Source organism: Hyla sarda, chromosome 2 (genome assembly GCF_029499605.1).
Source record: "Hyla sarda isolate aHylSar1 chromosome 2, aHylSar1.hap1, whole genome shotgun sequence".
In the NCBI taxonomy this organism is placed as follows: domain Eukaryota; kingdom Metazoa; phylum Chordata; class Amphibia; order Anura; family Hylidae; genus Hyla; species Hyla sarda.
In genome coordinates, this window is record NC_079190.1 from 423,350,864 (window position 1) to 423,361,634 (window position 10,771).

Genomic DNA, 10,771 nt, shown 5'->3' on the forward strand with positions numbered 1-10,771 from the left:
GAATAGTGTCTGAGAAAGATAGGAGTTGTTTTCTCTACTCCGGCAGAAGACAACTCCCATTGGAAGGTAGTGACCCTAACATTGCCTCACAACCTAGGGTTTATTTCTCCACTACCTTTTCTAAACAATACAACCAGATTAAAAATATTATCAAAAACAATATACCCATTCTTAAGCAACATGATTTTTTAAATGATGTTCTAACATCTGGCTGTAAATTTGTGGCAAAAAAGAACACCACCATAGGGAATCTAATATCACCAAGCTTTTGTCAGGAATCCGGTATTTAACAGAGAATCTACATGGTTGGCATACAAGGGTATTATCCAGTGTGGTAAAAATAGGTGCCCATCCTGCAAACAAATGGCCAAAACTCAGGAGATAATATTGTACCATACTAAAGAGAGATATCCTTTGCATACATACCTGTCTTGCGAAATGGACCATGTGGTCTACAGTATTAATTGCACAGATTGTCAGGTCTAGTATGTGGGCTCTACCACGAGGAAATTGAAGAGGCTGGTGCACGGGCCGTGGACACAGTTCAGACCTGTGCGCTTTCAGGTGCGTCAAGATATTTCATGCAATGTCATGCAGGGAGCGTTTCTTCCCTGGAGGTTATCCCGATTGAGAGGGTAATCCGTCCACCTCGAGGTGGGGGTTGGAAGAGGAAATTATTAGTCAAATTGGGGACACACGTACCTACTGGTATGAATAACCGCACAGATATTATTTATTTTTATTAATGTGTCCCCGATTTTGCTATATTCCTTTTTTTTCTCTACATTTTCTTGCTTTTTTGCTGCTATGTATCATGACATTTTGTATTGCACTTATTTATCTGCATATGTATGTTTTTTCTAAGGGTTAACTACCAGCTGTGTGAGCTCCCGGAAATAAGATCAGGTTTTCATACTATTCACATCATGCCTTGAAAAAGGGTTTCTATCCCCCCCCCCCCCCCCCCCAAAAAAAATGTTTGCTATATATTTTAATCTTCCCCAAATTTTTGCACATGTTTTTAATATGGATCAATAAAGCTCTCAAGTTTTATCATACGGAAGTGGACTGGAGTGCCAGTTTTTCCCTCAGGGAGAAGTTTTCCTTTGTATCTCATCGAGCTACGGCAGCTACGCCCAGAGTACCTGCCCATCCGATATAGACTCGCTGTGTGGAGGGGTGAGCGGACAATTTTTCTTTTTTCTATGAACAGTAGAATGATGTGCTTTACCAAAAAGCTCTATCTTGGTCTCATCTGTCCACAAGACATTTTCCCAGAAGGATTTTGGCTTCCTCAAGTTCATATTGGCAAAATCTAGTCTTGCTTTTTTATGTCTCTTTGTCAGCAGTGGGGTCCTCCTGGGTCTCCTGCCATAGCATTTCATTTCATTTAAATGTGGATGGATAGTTCGCACTGACACTGATGCTCCCTTAGCCTGCAGAACATCTTGAATATCGTTGGAACTTGTTTGGGGCTGCTTATCCACGATCCGGACTATCCTGCATTGACACCCTTCATCAATTTTTATCTTCCGTCCATGCCCAGGGAGATTATCTACAGTGCCATGGGTTGCAAATTTCTTTATAATGTTGCGCACTGTGGACAAAGGCAAATCTAGATCTCTGGAGTTGTACTTGTAACCTTGAGATTGTTGATATTTTTCCACAATTTTGGTTCTCAAGTCTACAGACAGTTCTCTTCTCCTCTTTCTGTTGTCCATGCTTAGTGTGGCACACACAGACACAAAATGCAAAGACTAAGTGAACTTCTCTCCTTTTTATCTGATTTCAGGTGTGATTTTTATATTGCCCACACCTGTTACTTGCCCCAGGTGAGTTTAAAGCAGCATCACATGCTTGAAACAGTCTTATTTTTCCACAATTTTTAAAGGGTGCCAATAATATTGTTCAGCCCATTTTTGGAGTTTAGTGTGACATTATGTCCAATTTGCTTTTTTTCCTCCCTTTTTTGGTTTAGTTCCAATACACACAAAGGGAATAAACATGTGTATAGCAAAACATGTGTTACTGCAATCCTTTTCAGTGAGAAATAATTCATTTTCTAGAAAAAATTCAGGGGCGCCAACATTTACGGCCATGACTGTATAGTGTAACCAGATTTCCAAGTTTAGTTCTACAGTAGAGTCTTATGCTGAGGTACAGTTGAGAAAAGTGTGGAATCTGTCAGTGAGGTGATTCTGAAGGTGGCCTGAGGCCTAGTCCAGTAACCACGCATCTTCTACCAGTTAACCCCTGCGCCTAGGTGAAAGTCAAAGCCTTGAAGTAAGCACTACGTCCGGGGATCAATTCAAGTCAAGTCAGTCAAGCTGAAGTCACTAAAGTCTAGCGTGGGCCGCATACCAGTCAAGTCAGTCATATACAGCACAATCAACTATACGTCCCAGAAAGCCGATAAGCTTCTCAAAATTCACCCTGCATCTCCTTCATGCTAATCTGAGCTGTAACAGATTATATCATCTTTCCGACCTCAGTAAAGCCAGTTATCCGTAACCTTGCATTGGAGTGATTATTTGCCCCGTACCTGGCACAGGCGAAGCTGGTCTACCTTGGGTGGTATATAAGTCAACCATGCCCTGGCATCACGAAAAGGTTAACTCACATATTACCCTCACCCGACACCACAAATATCTCTGTACCGGACCCCACAGGACACGTTCAGAAGTTGCCTCCAATGGGTTTTAGCTGTCTTGGTGCCACAAGAAGGGCCCACACAATTTTAGGCATGTAGTTTTAATATTATAGCTGATCAGTGGATGCTGAGGTTTTTTTTTTATTTGTCTAAATGTAATGACCCTCACACATACACTGCAAAAGTTAATTGTATTAGACAACAAAAAAAAAAAACTGTTGTACAGCTAGCATTTGTCTGGTACTGTGGCCTGGCCTCAGTTATTGTCTGCAGAACCTGTTTTTTGTGATAAGCTGCAATTTCTGTGTTCTGTTTCTGCAGATAGTCTACTGCAGCACTATGCTGTATTCAGGGATTATTGGATATAGTATGCTTATTATAATTATCATTAATCATGTATTAGTCATATTCCGCAGCACCGTATGCATTTACTTACTCCATCCTTGTGCCCTTTGGGGTTCTGAGTCTACTTTTCACATCTCCAGCATGAACATATCATTGTAGAGGCACATTTACACTCATATTTTCATGATGGAAAAGCTTTTGCAAAAAATATTTTGATCTAGAATGGACTCCAAATACTGTTCATGTCTATATTTAACCCTTTAGTATATATTTTTATAATTTACGCAATGTTTTGTTGTTTCTTATGCTTGTCTCACCCAAGTGCACTTCTTTATTTTCTGCTAAGCAGATGGGTACTTCTGAGTCGACTGACCATTCACCTGTCAAACAAACAAATAAAATACTTTTGTCAGCTGGAAACATTTAGAGAAAACATGAAATGGCAATTGTTTCGTGTGGTGCAGTCCATGCTTTCTATGTTATTTTAAGTGTGTGTTTGTGATATGACCTGTAATGAAACAGTTATACCACACAAATCTTTATGAAGAGATACCTGGAGGCCACAATAAAATTCCTTCAGAAACAGCTGTCACCCAGTCTGTGCAAGAGTCCTGGTCCCTTTATAGAGGCTGGAAATGATAAATAGCTTCTTTATGTATATGCATATACAACAGAAAGGTTTTCTGCCTTGACGATTTCTTATACGGCCTATCAGATCATATCCTTGACTTGCTCTAGGTCATCCTTGGTCTTCAGTTCACCCCACATGCAAAGACCCACAACCGTTATGGACAGTATACATGTGACTATTAAATCCATAGCTAAATCTGCCTACGGATTGCTAAAAATTTTACCTGTGCAAACCTGCCGAAAAAATCTGCAGGAGATCCACAAGGTATGACTTCAGCCTTATGGTGTCTGACAGTTTTCCCCTGACAGTGCCGGCTAATATACCCCCTTACAGTGACCGGCTTCTAGTGTCATTCACAGTACTACTCTTAGGCCATATTCACAGGGCTGAATTTCTCATAGACAAAATTTATTTTAGAAAATCCATGGCAGACGTTAGAAGCTGATACTTTTACGGATTTCTTTTGTGGATTGATCACCAGATCCGTATGTACATGGGCGCTTGTTATTTAATGGAGTTATTTTGTGACCTTTCATAGTGGAATCTGGGGCAATAAGCTCTATGGATTTTAAAATCTGTAGCAAGTTCATTGTTCCGTGTAATGGGGTAGACAATATTTAATTCACATACATTGCCAGCTCATTGTTGGCAGATTTCGACCTTAAATTAAGTGTGAACATGGCTTAAAGTGCCAGGCACTGCAATGTTTTCATTCCCAGTAGTGTCTCCTGTATACCCTGTCATATCAGCTAGGACTGTGGATATCACCATGCCAAACCTGAAACAGCTTATTTTAAAGGGGTACGCTGGTGGGAAAAAAAATTCTACCAAAAATCTTAATCCTTCCAGAACTTATCAGCTGTAGTATGTTCCACAGGAAGTTGTATAGTTCTTTTATGTCTGACCACAGTGCTCTCTGCTGACACCTGTGTCAGTGTCAGGAACTGTCCAGAGCCGGAGCAAATCCCCATATCAAACCTATCCTGCTCTGGACAGTTCCTGACACAGACAGAGTTATCAGCTTAGAGTACTTTGGTCAGACAGAAAAGAACTACACAACTTCATCTGGATCATAAAGCATCTGATAAGTACTGGAAGGATTACTTTTTCTTTTCTCTTTTTTAATTTACAAATCTGTTTATCTTTTTGGCACCAGTTGATTTAAAAAAAAAAAAAAAAAGAAATTTAACGTTAAAATATAATGTTGTGCCATTTGCCATATTAACCCTTCAGACCTGCTGGTACAAAACATATGCATTAACCTTTAATGGCATTCCTTGCTGTCAACCAAAGCTAAGAGCCAAATCTTGTGTTGCTCTCAGCTATTAAAGGAACTGTCCATTTTAGGAACTGGAGAAAATCCCCATAGCAAACATATGCTTCTCTGGACAGTTCCTAAAATGGACAGCAGAGCTCAGCAGAGAGCACTGTGGTCAGGACATCACAGGAAATGCATTTCTTTTTTGGATTTCTCTTTAGTATACAGCCCCTAAAAAGTACTGGAAGGATTAAGATTTTTTAATAGAAGTGATTTACAAATCTGTTTCTGGCACCATTTGATTAAAAAAAAAATAAAAAAATAAAGTTTTCCACGAGAGCACCCCTTTAAGGATTTCTTAGCCCTCGATGGACGACCATTGATTTCAGTGGTTAATTTTCCCTGAAAATCGCAATAAATGTTTCAGGGAACCCATATTATTACCTGTAGTTGTCCAAAGGTAAATTCCTTCCCCATGGCCTGTGGATGCACCTTGGAAAGACGTGTCATTCTCCAAGTAATAATATAAATTCTCAGTAATCCCAAGTAACTTCAGCTCTTTCCCCTACAGTGATGAATGGTCACTGCTCTGCGCTGCGCCATACAGCTTATTCAACGCTGTGTACTGTGTGAAGGATTAAACATGAGACAAGATCCTGCCTCTACAAGACTGTCCTGGGAGATGCAGACTGCCTGGAGCAGGCTATGAACATACCGTATTTTTCGCCATATAAGATGCACTTTTTCTTCAACAAAACTGGGGGGGGGGGGAAGTTGGTGCGTCTTATAAGGCGAATACACACCTATCGCGGCGGTCCCTGCGGCCATCAACGGCCGGGACCCGCGGCTAATACAGGACATCACCGATCGCGGTGATGCCCTGCATTAACCCTTCAGATGCGGCGATCAAAGCTGACTGCCACATCTGAAGTGAAAATAACACTAACCCGGCTGTTCAGTCGGGCTGTTCGGGATCGCGCGGTAAAATCGCGGCGTCCTGAACAGCTTACAGGACACCGGGAGGGACCTTACCTGCCTCCTCGGTGTCTGCTCCGTGCCGGGATCCCCTGCATGGCCAGCACTCTCCTTCATCGTCATCACGTCGTCGCACACACCATCCCATCATCCAATAGAAGCGGCGTGCGTAGCGACGTCATGGCGGCGACGGAGAGCGAGGGCGTTCCAGAGCGACGGGGACACGGCAACAGTGATGGAGGGCGACATCCAGGGCAGCGGTGACGAGCGGTGACGGGTCCGGAGTGGCGGGGACACGTGAGTACTACCTCCTATACCAGTGGTCTTCAACCTGCGGACCTCCAGATGTTGCAAAACTATAACTCCCAGCATGCCCGGACAGCCAACGGCTGTCCGGGCATGCTGGGAGTTGTAGTTTTGCAACATCTGAAGGTCCACAGGTTGAAGATCACTGTCCTATTCTTTACATTGTATTTGGTTCAGAATCCTTATTTTCTAGATTTTTATCCTATAAAATTAGGTGCGCCTTATATGCCGGAGCATCTTATATGACGAAAAATACGGTAAGTACAGGATGGATGGCACCACACAGGTTGCAGTTTTAGACAGTGTCACTAATGCTGTCTATAATGTGACTGTTATTGTTGCTTGCTATGGTTTAGTGCATCTAACAGGGCCCTAATGTAGCCTAAAAATTGTTTTACTGTATACGACAATTGCCCTCTAGAAAGGCAATTTTCACAATAATATCTAGGTTGCTAAAACATCCTGAAACCCCATTGCAAGCATGAATAGTACATTAGAAGTACATTTTAATGAAGAAAAGTGATGCTAACATTAGTTACCTATTTGTCTATTGATAACAAGAGTTCCTAATGCAGAGAGATAAATGACCGCCTTGTCTGCTTGGTGTCAGTTTCTTTGCCAAGAAAGGTGGATGTAATCACAATGCAATGTACTCACTCATTGCACCTATGGAACTAGTAATGTGTATTCTCATTTTTCCTTAACATTTTCAATACAAACAAAGATAAGAAAAAAAACTAAAAAAAACAGCATGTACATTTAGCACAGTTCACTGAGCCCTGTGTTCAGATCCTCATTTGGCTCCCTATCTGGTACAACCTAGAGCCCTGCGCTGGACGGGTTTTCTTAAAGGGGTTCTCCACTGCCCTGCCTTCCGGAGCTTCGCTCGCAGCGTCCGGAAGTTCATTACTCCGAACGCTGTGTGCGGGCTTCCGTGTTCGAGGCCTCCTCCTCGTGACATCATGCCTGCCCCCTCAACGAAAGTTTATGGGAAGGGGGTGCGACCGCTGTGGAGAACCCCTTTAATCCCATCCTGTCAACTTCCAGTGAATTTCTGACCATTACCGCCCAATCCCGCAACGTGTGTCTAATCCCGCCCACAACATGTATGTCCAAATCAGCCGGCTCCTACAAACATTCTGTCATAGCTTCCTAAAAGATGCCTGCTGCCCTGTTATAAAGTGATAGAGGTGCAGGGAGCTTAAAACTGTCCCCCAGCTTTTCCAGGCTACTAAATGGCACATGTGCTTAGTATGCAACCAACATGGCCACTAGTAACCTGAAGGAACTATTATAAGAGTTGTGAAGTGTGCCTGTTCATAAATTGATACAGCTTTAAGTAGACATGCCATTCAGGAGTATAGAAAAGCTAGATGAGAAAGTCTCCTAGCTTTTTTCATGTTCCTAAATGGCATATCTGCTTATAAATGTATCACTTTATGCACAGGCACACTTCACAACTCATTAAATAGTTCCTATAATGGTGCTGGGGCTAGCAATGTTGGCCATCCTGGCATGTGGTTGCTATACTAAGCAGATATGCTACTATGTGTGTATAGGACTCGGAGTGCAGTCAGACAGTTTATAATGGCATTCTAGCATTATACAGTACAGTAGAGGATGGCTGTGTACCTAGTGGTCCTTGAGTTTACTATTGACAGAAGCCCTCCTAACCCCTAGGGGGAACCTGAGTGGCACAGCATCATGCCAAGAGCAAAGGGGTCCTGTCCACACATACTGCCCACAATGAGTACTGTGGCAGGATCCCAATCCCAATGCAGTACTCAGGTACAACCCCTGAATGCCATCATTTCAATGCAGACATTTTGTTATGGCGCATATTTTCCTTCCTTTACAACCTTTGACGGTGGCTGCAAAGAGTAAAGTGATCAACATAGTATAGTCTAATTAGCTTAGAAATGATCTAATCTTCACCTTCAAGTGTACCTGTTGTTTCAGGTGGCTTGTCAGGAAAAGCTGTCCTGTGTGTACATGAGAAGCAGCACTATTTCTGGTCATTATATAACTTATAGGATTTTTCGGCAGATTTATGCTCTGCATTTTTCATCTCTAATTTTCAGTTCTCCCAGGTCTGGTGGACGGAGCCTAATGTCTACGATGTCTGCCGTACACTACACACAGTGAAGGAATTTATGCACTTTAATCACCTATACGCAGCCTAAACTGCAACATTAGCCTGAAAGGCATAATAAGGCAGCAGTAAAAAGTCTAAACTGTGTATAAAACCCCGGGTTGAGATCTCTTGTTTACATGACAGTGTCTATTTAAGGTATCATACACATGCGACAACTGTCAGATGAATAGTAGTAAGACATAGATGGGATGGGCACTGCAACACCTAATAATTGCAGCTGAGAGAATATAACAATACAATGAATACGACCCGGTGTGAATATGGTTCTATGGGGTGCCAGACAGATAAAAGAAGGGGAGTAAATTCCACAATTCCAATAACAAAGAGAAGATGTCTGCACTCACCACGGAAATCCTTTTAAAATCCGGACTTTATTCAGGCAAAAAGCAATGTCCATAACAAAAGTAATCACACCCGGGTGAACAGGGAGGGAGAGCAGCTAGCGGCTATGCAGCCGGAGTCTACTGGAACAACAGCACCGTTTCTCATTCTATGACGCTTCTTCCGGTTCCTAGGTAGCCTACCTAGGAACCAGAAGAACAACAGCACCGTTTCTCGTCTATGATGCTTCCAGTATACTTCGGCTGCATAGCCGCTAGCTGCTCTCCCTCCCTGTTCACCCGGGTGTGATTACTTTTGTTATGGACATTGCTTTTTGCCTGAATAAAGTCCGGATTTTAAAAGGATTTCCGTGGTGAGTGCAGACATCTTCTCTTTGTTATTGGAACTGTCAGATGAACATTTATTCGGCTAACAGCTATTTCTCCTGATTCTCCCCATATACATAAGAACTTGGTTCAGCTGACCATTGCTGAGTTCCCAACAGATAGAAGAGTGTTTTCATTATGGTAAAAAGAGATACAGAAATAGCAGAGCGGGCTCATTATCCTATGGGAAAAAAGAACTAATGTCCATCCACTTCTCTGCTGCAAAAACATGACATGGGATTGGATGAAAGCTGGCCATATATATAAGATAGCTGTCGTCTGAACATTTGTTTGACCGACAGTTATCTATCCCGATTCCTCCATACTCGTGTACGTGTGGCTTGGTGAAGCATGTGCTCTCAGTGAGGAATGGAAATAAACTGCTGCTTCTCCCCCCAAGTATCATCTGTTGGGGGAAAGGAAGGAGGCCCCTATACACACTAGACAGTTTTTCTGCCCTACCAAAATAAGTGTTTTTTTCCCTAATGTGAATGTACACCTTAACTTTCTGCCTATAAATAATGTGCATCTAGAGAATAGGTGTTACTTAGCTAGAGCTAGACTGACTAGATTAGAGATACAGTGGGAAGACCATGCAAAATAACATAGAAATGTAGTCTTCTATGGGAATAGCCTACCAGACAAATGTATAGACCTCTAGCTTCACTTTGAGTGGGATAGCAGCCTTTCAACCTCCCGGATCCCACATGCATGAAGCAGTTAAACTGGAATAACCAGCAAGGAAATATTGGCTGGGCAGACAGTTGGATGGACGAGCTGGGTTCACCCAGACACAAATGGCCCTATACAGTGTACGGGAGGCTTGCATTGCGGGTGTGGAGCCATGATGTCATGATACTCCGGCTCCTGTATCGTGAATCATCAGACATGGAGCGATCTTCGCTCCCTGAGGCTGATGACAAGAGGGTGCAGCAGGGAGATTGCGGGGGTCCCCAGTGCAGGACCCCCGCGATCGGACATCTTATCCTCTATCCTTTCATACAAAGTAATTTACACTGACATGTTTATATACATTTCCAGTACATGTTTGCAATACTCTTAAGGGGGTACTCCGGCACTAGAAATCTTATCCCCTATCCCTTTAAGAGTATTGCAAACATGTTCTGGAAATGTATATAAACATGTCGGTGTAAATTGTTTTGAATGACAAGATGCCTTTAAGATGTAAGATTACCAGAGAACAGGACAGCACTTGATTTATCCTTTATTCACCATTGCAATGTTTCAGCTCACTCAAGTTTTTTATTTTCATTTTTTTCATTTTTTTCTTTTTTTTATGTATGTTTACTATTTTTATATGAATTAAACCAGGGGTCTCAAACTGGTGGCCCTCCAGATGTTGCAAAACTTCAACTCCAAGCACATGCCTGGGCATACCCAGACAGCCATTGGCTGCAGTTAAAGGGGTTATCCAGGCAAAACCTTTTTTTATATATATCAACTGGCTCTGGAAAGTGAAACAGATTTGTAAATTAAGATTTTTTAATAGAAGTCATTTACAAATCTGTTTAACTTTCCGGAGCCAGTTGATATATAAAAAAAAGTTTTGGCCTGGAATACCCCTTTAACAGCTGTCGGGCATGCAGAGAGTTGAACTTTTGCAACATCTGGAGGGCCACCAGTTTGAGACCCCTGAATTAAACGAATAACAGTGAAAGCAAGATTAGCATCATAGAAATCTATGTGATGATCATTTTTATTTTCTGTAAATCCCTCAGTTCTG

The 10,771-nt window shown here is 42.2% G+C and overlaps 1 long non-coding RNA gene across 1 annotated transcript in view; it reads right to left on the reverse strand.

Moving 5' to 3' along the window:
• LOC130356860 (uncharacterized) overlaps positions 1-9,959 on the reverse strand; it is a 126,693-nt gene extending 116,734 nt beyond the window's left edge. The window contains exons 1-2 of the long non-coding RNA XR_008889015.1: positions 9,666-9,959; positions 3,313-3,375 (exon numbers count right to left, since the gene is read on the reverse strand). This is a non-coding gene — a long non-coding RNA (uncharacterized LOC130356860). The remainder of the gene's footprint in view (positions 1-3,312; positions 3,376-9,665) is intronic.
• Positions 9,960-10,771: the final 812 nt, after the last annotated feature.